Below are 16,132 nucleotides of genomic sequence, written 5' to 3'. Positions count from 1 at the left end.
CATGGCAATCAACTAAGTATATCAGTTAACATAGTTCATATTCTTCAAATGAAAAGATTTTCTTTGACTATGAAGACATTAATGGGTAATCCTAACTCTGTTTCTCTCTTTTTGGAGTCTTTTTACTCCCTAATCGTAAAATATTCCTTAATTTTAGTCTCACGAATCCAAGTCGCTCGTCCCATGTTGCTGTAATATGATTAGAAGCCTTATTTGTGTGAAATAAGATGGGGTGTCCTGGATATGGAAAGAAAATTTGATGTTATGGATATTAAATATCTTACTATACGAAAATCATCTCCAAGTACTAAATTACAGATTCGACAAAGAAAGGTTTGTATTCGACTCTGAAGAAATTAATGGTTAATCCCAAATCTTGTTCTCTCTTTTCCATACTCTTTTATACTACTTAGTCGTCAAATGTAGTTCATCTTTGTCAAACGAATCACATTTTCTCATCCTATTTTACAGTAGTTAGCTTAAAATCCTTATTTGTTTTGGGTGGGATATACTGATGGATATGGAAAGAAATCTCGATCTTATGTATATAAAATATGTTATTGGGTGACAATCAACTAAATGTATTAGTTAACGTAGTTAATATTCCTAAAACGAAAATATTTTCTTTGACTACTAGAAATTAATGCCTAATCCCAACTCTGCTTCTCTCTGTTTAGAGTCTTTTTTATAACATAGTCGATAATTGTTCCTTAATTATAGTCTCACGAATCCAAGTCTCTCGTTCCATGTTGTTGTAATATGCTTTAAAGCCTCATTTCTGTTGAATGAGATATGCTCCTGGATATGGATATGGAGGAACGTGATCTTATGGATATTAATTATACTACTGTTAGACAATTATCTCAATGTACTAAATTACAGATCGTAATAAAAAAGATTGTCTTCTATTCTGTATAAACTAATGGCGAATCCTAAATCTGGTTCTCTCTTTTTCAAACTCTTTTATACTCGTTAGTAGTCAAATGTTCGTTAATGTTAGTAAAACAAATCACAATCTCTTGTGCTATTTTATAGTAATTAGTCTGGAAGCCAGAAAATATAAAGAGAAATCTCGAACTTATGGATATTAAATATGTTATCGGGTGGCAATCAACTAAATGTAATAGTTAACGTAGTTCACATTCTTAAAATGGAAAGATTTCCTTGAATAAGAAGAAATTAATGCCTAATCCAACTCTACTTCTTTCTTTTTCGAGTCTTTTCTTCTCCTTTGTCGTTAAATGTTTCTTAATTTTCGTCTCACAATCCAATTGTCTCTTCCTATGTTGTTGTATTATGCTTGGAAGTTTTATTTGTGATGGATGAGATCTGCTCCTGGATATGGAATGAAAACTTGATCTTATAGATTAAATATTTTACTGTACTACAATCTTCTCCACACACAAACTTACATAACATAAAAAGAAAGGATTGTGTTCGATTCTGAATAAATTAATAGCTCATCCAAATCTGGTTTTCTCTTTTTTAAACTCTTTTATACTCCTTAGTTGTCAAATGTTCGTTTATTTTAGTAAAAGATATCACTATCTCTCGTCATATTTTATAATAATACTGCTGGATATGGAGAAAAATCTCGATATTATGGATAATAAATATGTTATTGGGTGACAATCAACTTTATGTATTAGTTAACGTAGTTCATATTCTTAAAATGAAAGAATGATGCAAGCGAGTACCTTATCACCAATGTTACCAGTGATGACTCAGATAAATCCTGTTAATTTTTTTTTTTTCCTCCTATTCATTGTGATGCATCTTCTGAGATATAGCCCAGAATCATTATTGTTAACATAGATGACTACTTTCTTGCTATTATGTCTACGTCCTACAGAATTGGGGGTCAAGTCACCACCCAGGGCCGACACGCGACGTACATAATCCGTGACAAGGATTTTAAATACCTTATTTCATTCAATATTGGAGATATGGTTGCTATTCTTCCTCAAAATGACGATTTTGTTTACTTCAGTGGGAAGTTTAACTTAAATGAATAGCATTTTCAGCTTAACCTCTGTTATGTATTTATAGGTTATATATGTATATTGTATTATTATGATGTAGAGGTTTTGTAGAATCTCTTATGATGAATATTCAGGTATTTATAGTGTATATATATAATGGTATCGGGAAAATTCCAATTTTTACAATTCCCCCCCTCCGGTGAATTCCCATATTATACCTAGATTGATAATCAATTTCAAATAGAAAGACAAAGAATAATTATTAAATACCTCAACGTCATGACACAAAGAAGCTAGCAAAAGTGATAGCCCATAACATACTTGATTGGTTAAAGGAGCTGAACACATTTTCTTTCAACTGTAAAACAGTTAAACGACGGAAGAGTAGAAGTATCATTACCAATAAAACGCAATGATTTACTCTTTGGAAGAGGGAGTAGGGAGCTCTGCATTGATTTAATTATACTGAAATAAAGTTTGGCAAAAAACCAATTTTTGCAGGAAAGTACAAAAATGTTTTTGTAAAAAAATTATGCTCTTGGATTTATTGAAGAAGTACCTGTTGAAGTCAAAAATGAATAATAATTTTATCTACCACACCATGGAGTACAAAAAGAGTTACTACGGAGTTTTTTATTGTTCAACAAAACAAGTACTGGAAGATCTTGGACTGCGTAATATTATAAACAAAAATATCATCTTGCATTAAAAACTATATAGAATATTTGAATGTAGATACTCTTCTTTGAGGAGTTATATCAATAGAAAGTGCAAAGTTAACAGTAGATAACATAATCAGGGTTAGCCCATAAAGTTGAACTCAGGAAGATAACATTTTGCATGGGTGCCTCTTTCAAATGTGGTCCATTTTTTTTTTTTTTTGAGAGTTTGAAAAAGGGGGGCTTAAGGTATATCCTATACACAAAAATCTTTTTTTGAAGCTCAATGGACAACCACACCACACCAGAATGGTTTGGCTGAAGAGGTGGCAAACCGTAAATAACTTTTTGAACAAAAACCGAGATGTAGAAGACGCGTTACTGGCGTACCGGTCGTCTCCATTGCAAAAAGGAACATCCCCTGCTCAGCTCTTCTTCAACAGAGAGGTCAGAACAAAGGTTCCAAGGATTATAAGGAAGCCGGATGATGAGCAACTGAGAAAAATTGAGGAACAGCAACGAAAGGCTAGTGGAAATTATTATAATGAACATCATCAAGTGGTTCGAAAAATAAACTTGAAGAGAGGGGACATCGTAAAGGTACCCTACCTAAGCAATTATAATCATATTTAATGATTATAATTTAAAAAAATGAATACTTATGGTTAGATGGTATAAAATTCAGAGTTTTATTTCGGAATTTTGTGTGGAAAACTATAAACATGCTGAAAACTATTTTAACATCCCACTTTACAATGGGGGTATTTCTATAAATGAAATCACCAACATGCTCTATTAATTAATGATGGTTCCTCGGGAAGGAAATAATTTACCCGTGTATTCCTCCATAATTTTTTTTGAACGTAGGATGATTAGCAATGGATAAGGTTATATTACTTGCAATAAGCATCTTTGTGAGATCGAAATTAAAGCCTGACTTGATGTATTTATCATTAACTTGATTTTATAGATAAATATCTATATATTCCTTGTATTTTTTTTGCCACGTAATCGATTTCAACAACTGATAAGTTTTCTTCACCTAAACAGTAATGACAATATAAAGCATAGAGAAAATAACCAGTAACATAATTTTCCATGGACTCTTCTAACAATCACTTTTTGTAAAATTGAACCGGAAGAACGTAATTTGGTGGACGAAAAGATGATACCCTTCAAGGAATGTAACTAATTGAAGCAAAACATGAGAAATACAGAGATAATTATAATAACGAGATACTTTGGTATTTGGCTCTAATTTGTATGTATATTATATTAATAACTTTTATAAATATTTGTAAATAGATATATAATAAAGAGACTTTGAAGTTTTTTCATGATTTTCACCATGGAAATCAGGTATTACGGAATTTGAAAATTTCAACTAATTTTTATATCAACTCTTCATGTATTATTTGAAATATAGAAGATCCCCATTTCTTACTAGAATTATGTGATATTCTATCCTCCAAAACCATAGCATCATAGGCTGTTGATTTTTAAAATAAACTTTAATCAATACTGTCACGTGTCCCACTCCGACCCTTTCCTTGCACTCGCTCTTATGCCCAGCCCTAAACATTGGCAATATTAGTAGGGTGGCTAAACACTTTTTGAGGGGGCTGGAGTCCTCTTCGCCCTAACAATGAAAGCTAGCATACAACTATCTGGCATTCTGACAAAAATTGTTGGTGTGTTTGTTATCAAGTGAGGAATTTTTCTGACCAATTCTAAACTTCGGAGGACTTGCCGAACGATTTTTTTTTTTTTGAAATTGGTTCTCTAACAACCTATTTAAAAATTTCTTCATAAAAAGGTAAAGTGGATATTATTGTTTACTCAGAAAGCGTGTATTTTAAAGATGACCGGGATCCCGTCAGTTAGACCACCAGGGGATTAAAAAACAAAGGCTTCATCTGACTCATCTCCTCGTATACTATATCCAGACAGAAGATGACGTTATTATAGGCATTTCAATCAGTTCTCTATCGACTATCAGCATCTAATATTATATTAATATTGAATAATAAAGGCGGGAATGATAACTTTCTTGATAGAAGAAGATGTATAATATTTAATCAATGATGCCATAAGTATTTCTTCTCTTCTCCTCGCACACTTTTGTATTCTTACCAAAATTATCAAATTTACGGGTAACTACTATAAAGCCACTGTATGCAAGATAGAACAATTACAACTTAGTAGTTCATCTGATGTCCATAACGGAGTATTTAAATAATAGTACAAATTTTAGTAGGGAAATCTATGTTTTAGGGAAACCTCACATTGTTCACCCCTATTAAGATCTTGCCTCCTACGGTTAAGTTAATGGGTTAATACTTAAGTTTAGTTATGGGAATATTTTTTAAACTAGTTATCAATCTTCATAAATTTTGTTTCATTACTGATTCCTTGTATTTTTTGCCATGTAATCGATTTCAACAACTGATAAGTTTTCTTCACCTAAACAGTAATGACAATATAAAACCCAGAGAAAATAACTAGTAAGATAAACTTTCCATTGACACTTCTAAAAATGACCTTTGTAAAATTGAACCAGAAGAACGTAATTTGGGGGACAAAATTATTATAATCTTCAAGGTTTGTAACTATTGGAAGCAAAACATGAGAAATAAAGAGATAATTTGGTATATGGCTGTAATTTGTATGTATATTATATTAGTAACTTTTATAAATATTTGTAAATAGATATATAATAAAGAAATTTTGAAGTTTTTTCATGATTTTCACCATGTAAATCAGGTATTACGGAATTTGAAAATTTCAACTACTTTTTATATCAACTCTTCATGTATTATTTGAAATATAGAAAATTCCCATTTCTTTACTAGAATCACGTGGTATTTTATCTGCCGAAACCATAACATCAAAGGCTGTTGATTTTTAAAATAAACTTTAATCAAAAGTACCATGTGTCTTGCTCCCACCCTTTCCTTGCACTCGCTCGTATGCCCAGCCCTAAACATTGGCAATATAATTCGCGGCGCTAAAACCTTTTTGAGGGTGATGAAATGCTCCTCCCCGTAACTATGAAAGCTAGCATCGCCTCTGGGTAATATGACAATTTGAAATTTGTAAAACTATTTGTGATTCGTCCACCATTTGCCATTCACTCTATTCTCTCGTCAAAACAAATCATATTGATTGCACTTTTCAATTTTAATGCATGTTGTACCGTCCATAAGGAATACAGAGTTCCATCGTGTCTCCACCCACGAAACTAATTTGTAGTGATCCAATTGTTCTACTTCCAATAATTTTTTCTAATTCAATAGATTTTGATGTACCACTTTTAATGGCAATTACTATTTTCTTTAGTTTTTCCATTGTAAGCTTAATTCAAACCCTGACTCACCACTAAATGAATTAAATGGGTAATGTGCAGTTTATTCATTAATTTGATGGTAAGTTTAAAATAGACTGTATTATCCGAAGCAATAACTTTATCAAAAATTTGATGTTTTCAAAGACCTTCAGAAAACACTAAAATGTAGAAGAATGTATTTCTTTTAAAGAGTGGTCGTCATTTTCTTCGGTGTGATAAAAAAAATTGTTTTTGAGTGAACTAAGTGCTGTTTCTAGGATTTTTTTATATCGGTGTGTTCGTTATCAAGTGAGTAATTTATTTGAAAATTCTAAACTTCGGAGAACTTGACGAAAGTATTTTTTTTTGTTGAAATTGGTTTTCTAACAACCTATTTAAAAATTTCTTCATAAAAAGGTAAAGGGCGTGTCATTGTTTACTCAGAAAGCGTGTATTTTAAAGATAGTCAGTATCCCTGCCAGGCAATGAACGAACAAAGGATTCCTCTGACTCATCTCCTTGAGGGCGGTGAAAGAAGGAAAGGGTATAAGTGTCAATGAAGGGAAGTTTATTGACTGGGATAAGATATATAAATGGGAAACATTTGCTATTTTATAAGAAGACAGTAATGGTAAACCCTTTGTATCGAAGGTCTGAGGCATATTGACGTATATGATACTGCTTGATTTTATGGTGTTAAGGAGCATGAATTAGCAGCAGCAAATCCACACTTTGGTATTAACCAAGCGGTTTTTTCCTCCAAATTTTCAATTGACAACAGCGGACCATTAGAGGACCTCAAAAGGGTACACCCATTTAGGGCTAAAAATGTATATGGAAGTTGTATCAATGTGAACTAAAATTAAAATGCATTGATAAAATTAATCTTAATAAAGAGAAAAAAATTACTGTCACAATGGTTAACACATTCAAACAAATTGATGAGTTCAGCGCTGTTAATTGGTTGAAACAACTTGGGCAAGTAGTATATCATTACCCAAAAAAAAACAAAAAACAATCAATGAATTGGCTGGAAAAAAAAATACCAGAATTACAAAGATGGGTGGAGAGATGAAGATTACATTGTAGAAATATTTGAAGATCCAGCCAAAATTCCACAGAAAAATTGTTTCAGGGATAAGCTCCAATTTAGAGAATGCAGACTGCAATGTCAGCATTTTTTTGAGCTTCGTCACACGAAACATGATTGTAATAATAGTAGAGTTAAGTTTTATGTATGTATATGAAAATGTTTTTAAGCAAGTAATTGCAAGATATTAGTCTACTAAGGCCCATGGATGCATCCAAGATGTCGAAGATATATCTATTGGTCTGGTTATGGCAGGTGAAAAGGTAACGGAAATTACACATGAAGGAGTGGAAGTTCAGAGGAGTTCAGAGGCGAAAGATGAAAGGAAAGAAAAAGATAAAATTGAAAGTGCAACGATGAATTTTTTAACGGTGGAAGAAGTGGATCCGGTCAGGGTCAATTCCAATGAAAGAAATGGTGAAAATGATATAAGTACCTCTGGAATGGTAACTTGTGAAGAGAATACTGAGAAAACTAATACTCAATATGACGTCTATCTGGAATTTATAGTTAGAAGTACAGAAGAAACGCTTGAGGTTGAAAGAGTTCAGATTAGCCTAAGAACGAATATTGAATTTTATCTCAACTCCATGAGAAAAAGATCAGGTGAAGATATTACTGTGGAGACATCAGTATGTAGCAACATTCCTGTTAATGCTATCGGGAAAAGAAAAGGTCATACAAGAGTTGCACTAAAACTACATAAACCTCACGTCACGCCTTAATGAAAAGTTTCGTTCATAATAAACTTGAAATTATATGTCTTCAAGATATAAAGGCTCCTACCTCAGCATCTTGTACATTGAAATGCCTTATTTGTATTCCCCATAATTATCATTACTTTTTTACGAGATTTTTTGAGTTGTCGCCAGGGTTGTCCTTCAGCTTTGCTACTTTTTGCAGCAGGGATTAAAGATCTTGAGGATACTTGGAAAGTTTACTGGGATTACGGTAAAAGTTACGGATCAATTTTGACCCAACTTGGTACAAAGATTATATATGGCCACAGTAAGAGGCCATTAATTTTTGCAAGTTCAAGGATTAGGTAAAAATGTATAAACGGCCATCACTTTGGAACCGCTGTGATGTCCCACATTAATGGAGACTATACCCTTTAAAGGTTTACTCTTGACGAATTAAACAAAGTATCTAAGAGGGTTCTAAGTATAAAGCTTTCGATTTATTATAAGAATTGATAGTTTTGAACTAATTGAGGGATATGTCGAAGTAAACAAGTGCATTAAATACATACACAATGTAAACTAAGAATAAAAGCCCGTCTACCCAACCCGCAAATTTTTTTTTTTTTTTTTGTCTTAACTAAGAAAAAATTATTGATTTGAAAGAAAAAGTTTTATGGGAAAACAGTACGCTCTCAGGATCTATTTTCTAAAAATAAAGATTCTGATCAAATCCTTGGGCAGAGGTAAAATTTTTAAACTATTAAATCATTCCCAAAAAAAAAAAAAAAAAAAAAAATCCAATATATATAAGGATGCCCCAGAGATACATAACTCAATTTGATTTTAGGCAGAGATTTTACGCTCCACCGATTGCCCATTCTATTTGGCAAATGTTATGCAATGGAATTTTGTTTTCAACCAGGACACTTTATGACAAAAGGATATATTGTTAACTTTTTTGAAAATCCTATTATTCTGCCATGAACCATTTTTTTCCCGCAGAGATAACATGTCTATTACTCGTAATAAATAATTAACTTAAATAGATCAAAATCAAATGATAGCATCAATTAATAGTTGATAATTAAAATGACTAATGTTATTATTGAATAAAACGCTATGAGGCGTAAAAAATGTAAATAGGAACAATTTGGACACAACATATTATGAGCTTATTTATTTCATTCTTATAAATAAATCAGCCTACGTTTAGAACAGTCGTTAAAATATATTTGAGTCAAGGACTTAAATATAGTCTTAAGTCCTTTACTGCAATTCAGAACCTTTCAACACCACGAATAACAGACAACAATAGCCCGATCATGTTACAATCAATACCACATCTGATCTAGAATTAATACATACCTTATTCGTGATTTATAATTGCCATCAATTCAGGTCCAATATGCCCACTCTGTAGGACTGAATGAGGAATGTGGAATTTTGAAAATGAAGGATTTATTTATAATTTTTTATCTCCACAAATTACATGGCAAAAAATTCCATTAAGGAACAACAAGGCTTTTTGTGTTCATGTTTTGTTTTCCAAGCTCCAGTAGATCAATTTGTCATGCCTCCAAAACTGGAACTCCAATATTTGGATATAATGATTGTATTGAATAAACGAGTTCAATCTCATATTATTTTTTCACATTTTTTAAAAATAAATTACAAATTGTTAAAATCTACATAGTATTTTATTCGATACTGTATTATGATATTGCTTAGTAATATTTTATTAAAAGAGTAGTTCCTATATTATTTCTATGTAGAAATACCCAAAATTTATCCATAGAAATAATAAAATGGCTAAAATATATATATTATATAAACGACGAGGGATCAACAAGTAATTGTATTCATGTTCTTTTTGAAGCGGAGTATAAGTATAGAATAAATTATTTATTTATGAAAAATAATAAATTATGGAATAACCATGACGTATAAAGGGAGAAGAAAAATTTGGAAAATTAACCTTAATCTTTGCTGAATGCTATTTTTCAACATATTATATGTAAATATATCAAACTGGGTACTGACACTTAGTTTTAAATTTCCTTAGTTTATTTCTTGATTTTAAAGTTGACAAAGTATATTTGTGTCTTTAGTTATATCCGTAAACCTTTTGGTAAGGTTGCTCTTATCATCAAAACCAATTAATTTGATTCTTCTTTTGAAGATTTGGCATGAATTTTCCTGATAAGGACTGATTATAATAATTTTGGTCCATTAGCCGTTTCTTTTCGTTATTTTCATGCTCAATTTGACATGCTCTCCTGCTGGCAGTATCCAAATTCTTTCTGGTAGGAACACAATCAATAGGTCCTAACATCCCCACCCTATTTTTTTTATCGATATATGCCTGCCACTCTTGAAGGGGGGTCTTTCTTTGACATTTGCATGTATCTCTTGGAATTTTATTATCATAGCATTGACGTAAAGCGATATCAAACATTTTCTCACATTCATTAACGAACTTTTTGACCAAAAGATTATCAGTTTTCAACCCATTTTTAGAAATTCTGTCAACTTTTTCTTCTATTTTTTGAATTTTATCAAAAACCAAGTATTTGTTCATTGCATGAATGCTGAATTGCTCCCATATTGACAAATCTAAATCAGCAGTTGTTAAATAAGCCTCTTTTTAAGCCATTTACCAGGACAAGTTTGATTTAAGTCTTGCTTTACAATTAATAGGGATTTATAGACATCCTCTATTCTTAGAATTTCTGGATTTAGATTACTGGGCTGACCAAAAAGGAAATGCAGAATTAAACTTCTTGTAGAAATTGTTGTTTCTGTTTGAATACTGCTTTGTGAAAAATCACTTGCATCGTATTTTTTAATTAATTACTCTTGAACAATTGTTTGATTTGAAGTTGTTTTATAAAAGAAACATGTTAATAAGTCTATTTTTCAAAATACAAAGAGGTAATTTTAATTTTTTTTATACAGAAAAAATATACTAATTATGAACAGAAATAAAATCTGTCTTTTTCCTATCATACGTCAAATTCAATGTGGAATCCTCATTTTTTGTCATCTAATTCATTTGTAAAACTAAGAAAAGAAAAGTAAATTTATATGTTCTGTATTTAAAACAACTTATACTTATTTGAAATAAATTGTACTTCACCAATTTGGAATCCATAGAGCATTACACATTTTTAACCTAAAGAAACTGATGTTAGACAAACTATATGTACGCCATTTAAAGCTAAGACCCCCTTTAACACCATTCATACTGTTATTCTTGACCATATTTTTGTAGTTCTCTAACACCTTATCTCGGAGATCATGAACATTTAGCTATATGCTAATCCTAAATTTGAAAAAGTATTTTTTGAATATTTAAATATATCAATAATAACTTACCCAAGCCTTTACATGAAGAAATTGGTGTTCGACAAACTATTTGTACGCCATTTGAAGCTAAGACCCCCTTTGAGACTATTCATGCTGTTATTCTTGAACATATTACTCTATTTAGAAATAAATGTAATTTATTCTTAAAAAAAGCTATTTGATAAATACTTACTCTTACAAATCTAATATTTCAATATTCAATTTTATAATTAGCTTGTTCATGACACTTTTTACTAAAAAACAGGATCTTATTTTTGTATGAATGGCTCTCAATATGCTGAAATACCTCTCTAAGTCAAAATTTACAATAGGTGTGTTCCTGTAAATTGTCTTCTCAAAATTGACTAGGTCTCGCAAATCGATGTACTCTAGATTTTCATCTAAAAATGTATTTAATTTTGTTTTGAATGGCTCTAGCTTGATATCGACGCGCCAATGTTTGACAATAGTCAAGCTAACATGTGAAGGGAATATTCCTTCTAACACGGTAATGGCCTCAGTAATTTGGTTGAGATTATGATTAATTCTTGACAATTCTTCATAAATAAACTCATCATTTATAATCTCCTTTGCTTTAACGACCGCTTGGTGTTTTTTCATTAAGGTTGTTTAAATATTCACTGATTACTTTTAAGTTATTGAAATAGTAATCAACTGCTTTCAACAAAATTCCCTTGCGTGTGGCAATAGATGCTGGAAGTAAGGGAATTTACCCATGAACTACACAAATAATGTGTTTAAAGTAGTGGTAGCTTCTTTTGAGGTCTTTGCCCGCTTTTTTATAGTAGGACACTCCATCCGTGAGGAAAAGGTTAACCTTATTTTCATTAAAGTCTAAACCATGAGTTAGTTGAATACTCAGAACGAAACAATTTGCAAGATTAACGGCATTAGCAACTTTTAGTTCAATCATGTTGATTAGATAAGGACGACCCAAGAAAAGGATCCAAAGGACCCATCAATATAGCTGTCATTTATCGTTCCGGGATGTCTTTAGTCTCATCAACAGCTATGAAAATATCCTTATCTCCAATTTTTCCTTTAATTTTGGGGATTACATCCTTTAATTTTTTTTAATTACAGGATCAGCTTATTTCTATTTTTGAAAAGGGGGTTCTCCCAGGAAATGTCTAATACAGGAAATTAGCATCTTTAAGAGGTCGGTGTTAAAGTTGTTAGAATCATTATGAGTCAAATGTTGTTCGTATGTATTCATATTCTTGATGTGGGACGACGACATTAAGTATCGTTTTAATCTGGATGGAGGGCTGTAAGAGTACTTAAATCGGCATATTCGACAAAATATTTTGTTGCCGTCCGGTAGGTAACTCCAAATTTCATGGCCATTAATTTCAATCCAAGTGTAGGTTTTGAATTTTTTTCCGCCATTTAACTAATTTTATTGTACAAACTCAAAGGTACTCAGCAAGCAATACATCATTTTTTAGAGGAGATGTGAGCACAATAATTATTCCAAAAAATGGATAAATAAAAAAAAAAGGAAAATCTACCAACTGTTTTCCTTTTCTAACTTGCAAACAGTAATTTATTTGACAAAAACGGCCAGCTTTATCTATAAAACACATGCATTAATTGCAGGTCAATCTTTCACCTTTATTGAGATTGAATGGAAAAAAGAACAATGATCATGTCCTTCCTTTTACCTATAGACTTTCTTGCAACATATATGCATCTAAAAAATTGCCTAGATGAGAAGTCCATTTTTTATTTACTTCAAAAAATTCCCAAATCGAATTCGCCAAGAAAATTGAAAAAAATAATTTTAAAATAGTTTTGCAAAAAATAAAAATAGCATTTATTGGAATTGTAAAAAAACACAAGCCTCCAATATTTTTTCCATACTTGAAAAAAAAAAAGTAATGAAGAATAATGTTGTCGAAAAATAATACTCGATAACTGGTTCATTTTGGTAAATATTGCAAAAATTATGTGATAAAATGTTCCAAAAATTGAAAATACTCCCAGTGAGGTATTGCATTCGCATTTTTTTGTGCAAAAAGCATCGTTTTCTGACATTTTTGCTTAAAAAACTGACAATTGACGTTTGATGAAGAAATGGGGAAATAAAGAAAGAAAAATGAAAAAAATTGAACAATTATTCAGAAAATGGCAGATATTTCAGTTAAAGATCAATTTTTATTTGGCAAATTTATATGCAAACCAATTTCCAGACAATTTTCAACAAACTTTATTCTATTTACTAATCCCATATTCCATTGAGAGTTCATTTTTTTGCACCTGAAATAAACGAAACTTTTTTACCTAGTTCTTTTTTTGCCTATAAATTTTTTGATTTTGAATAAATTTAGAAAACGTAGTCCTTCATATAGTTGTTTTTTTAATCTCTTTTTAACCCTTTCCCCAATTAATTTATAATTGATAAAAAAATAACGAAATCATATAGGAATGGCATCATATGTACACATTTCAAAGTTAAACTTTGAGTTTAAATTACAAAACGAGAATGATTCCATATGCCATCATTGGGAACATATCAAAGGAAACGGTAATTATTCCATATGGCATCATTGGGAAGATGATATGGCATAATTGAAAGCAAAAAAAAAAAAAATAATTTTTTTAGTTCCAAATAATATAGTTCAAATAATTGTTTAGATTCGAATATCACAGCTTCCTCTAGCATCATTATTTAGTATAGCATCACTTTTCAAACTACAGTCGGGTAATCTATTACTTCTTACTGTACCATAAATTTCAATCTCCTTGAGAGCACAGAGTAGAATGTGAAATTGGAACCAATTATCAATTATTAAAGCTTGAAGTTTTGATTCGTTGGAAACAGTTCATAAATATATCAAAAGGTAATCAGTTGTTTCCTTTATACATAGACAGAAGAAGTGAATTCCCGTTCGTTATTAAATTACTTTGCAGCAATCTCGAGTTTCAGTCCAAAAAGGACGGAAGCATGCTCTACTGAACGGATTGTTCCACAAATAGTCGAGTAAAGGACAAAAGCCATTTATTCAAAAGACAATCGGCCAAGTTAATATATCTGAGTTTAGTCTACAAACAACTATTTCAGTAGCACCATCATAAAAAATTTTAATGGGCTTGTAGCACTATAAATACATTTTAAATTTATAAAACTGGATTGCTGAAATTCCACTTGGTATTGCTTGGTAACTTTTTTATTCAATAAAATTCAGAGATTTCCAATCATAAACAAAATTCAAGAACCTGAAGCCCCCGAAATTATGGATATTTTTTTTTCGTAACTAGTTTCAAGTAAGAATTTTCTATAAAAGATATTTCTTTAGCAATACTTTTGTTGAAAGCTGTAACACAGAAGAAGTGCACTACTTTAACAAATAATTTAAATATTCCATGTCCGGATCCTATCTCATTTTTATAAATTGTAAGAAGAGAAGTAAAAAAATGATCTCCTAATAATCTTACAAATCTCTTTCCCATTAATTTCACAACTTCTATTGCTTATCCAGGATCTGAAAAGTTATAACTTTGATTTAAATTTAAAAGGAGGCCAAGCCTTTGCATTTAACCCGTTATATGGACTGATAATTTCAGTTTTCTCTTCATTCAACAAAAGACTAGATAATTTAGAGAAACTTATTTTTTATTGATTTTATTGTCTTTTTCGTACTCCTGCAAAACATCATTGTTTAGTCTGAAAGTATAAAGTTCCATCTTGCTCTTGAGAATGTTCAGAAACTGTTTATTAAGATAGTATGCGGCGATATATCCTATGAGGGGGATTCCACGTCAAGTGTACACACCCTTACGGCATGACAATCACTGATTTAGATGTTTTTTGGTGAGCTGGTTTTTCTATATAAAAAAAGAAAATATGTGAAGTATTAGGATTTTGTGACTCACCGGGGCCGTTCTAGGCCCGCTCAAAGTTGGACCTGTCTCGTTTAAAAGGTCATAATTCCACTTATAGTGGCTCGATTTTAACACAAATTACGTCAAAAGATGCACAAGCACACAAACTTTAACTTATTTTGTCGTAATCTTATTTTAATCCAAAATAAAAGTTCGGCTCTGGTGCAGTCTTCAAAATGACGGCACTGCCAAGCAGCAACCCCGATTTTGTTTTAATTTTCGTAGAACATGTATCAATATATGTTTTTAAACATATCCACAACTCAGAGTGGGATCATAATAGGATTACTTCCAACAAGAGCATTATTTACAGTATATACAGCCGCTTTTATAGCATATTGCAATGATTGTGCTATATTTAAACTCGTATTATATATAATATAGATATTTTCTGTTGATTAATAAAATAAAATTGGATTCTTATTTAAGTGTCATATAATTGAAAATTTATATATTTTATAAAATAACAATATGATGGAGTCAATCATTTTCATTTTAAACTTAAATTATATAACAGATTCAACTTTTGACTCCTCTGATTCACTATACAAGCGAACTGTTAGTGATCGGTCTAATTCGGGAATACATTAATAAAGTTTTTGTGTACCATAAATGGTTTTTGCAAAACCAAACCTTTCTTTTAATATAGTTTTTTTATTTTTCATAATCTTCTTCTGCGGAAAAATATATATTCATATTTTTCATATTGTGCGGTACATATTCAAATAAATCATTCGGTTTAGTAATTTGATTTTAATAAGGATGACAGACGCTCTCTTTCGTAGCTTGTCTTTTAATAATGCCACTTACACCATCTGAAAGTCCCTTGCCGTTACTTGTGGCAAAGAAATGCCACTCAACAAACAATTGAAAGTCATATTGGTGGAACTTGAGGTTCAAGAAAAGCCTTTTATGAAAGTTTTTTGCTAGATGTAGTACAAATGGCATCTATATGACTATGATATGATATGTAGGAAAAGGAATCACCGTGTCTCTTAGTACACAGTTGGGGATAAGTGGAGATATTGTCATAAGGCTGAGTAGTAAACTTCCAACGAATCAAAACTTCAAGCTTTAATAATTGATAATTGGTTCAAATTTCACATTCTACTCTGTGCTCTCAAGGAGATTGAAATTTATGG

This window comes from Lepeophtheirus salmonis, chromosome 12, assembly GCF_016086655.4.
Source record: "Lepeophtheirus salmonis chromosome 12, UVic_Lsal_1.4, whole genome shotgun sequence".
NCBI lineage: Eukaryota > Metazoa > Arthropoda > Copepoda > Siphonostomatoida > Caligidae > Lepeophtheirus > Lepeophtheirus salmonis.
This window is presented reverse-complemented; position numbering follows the sequence as displayed.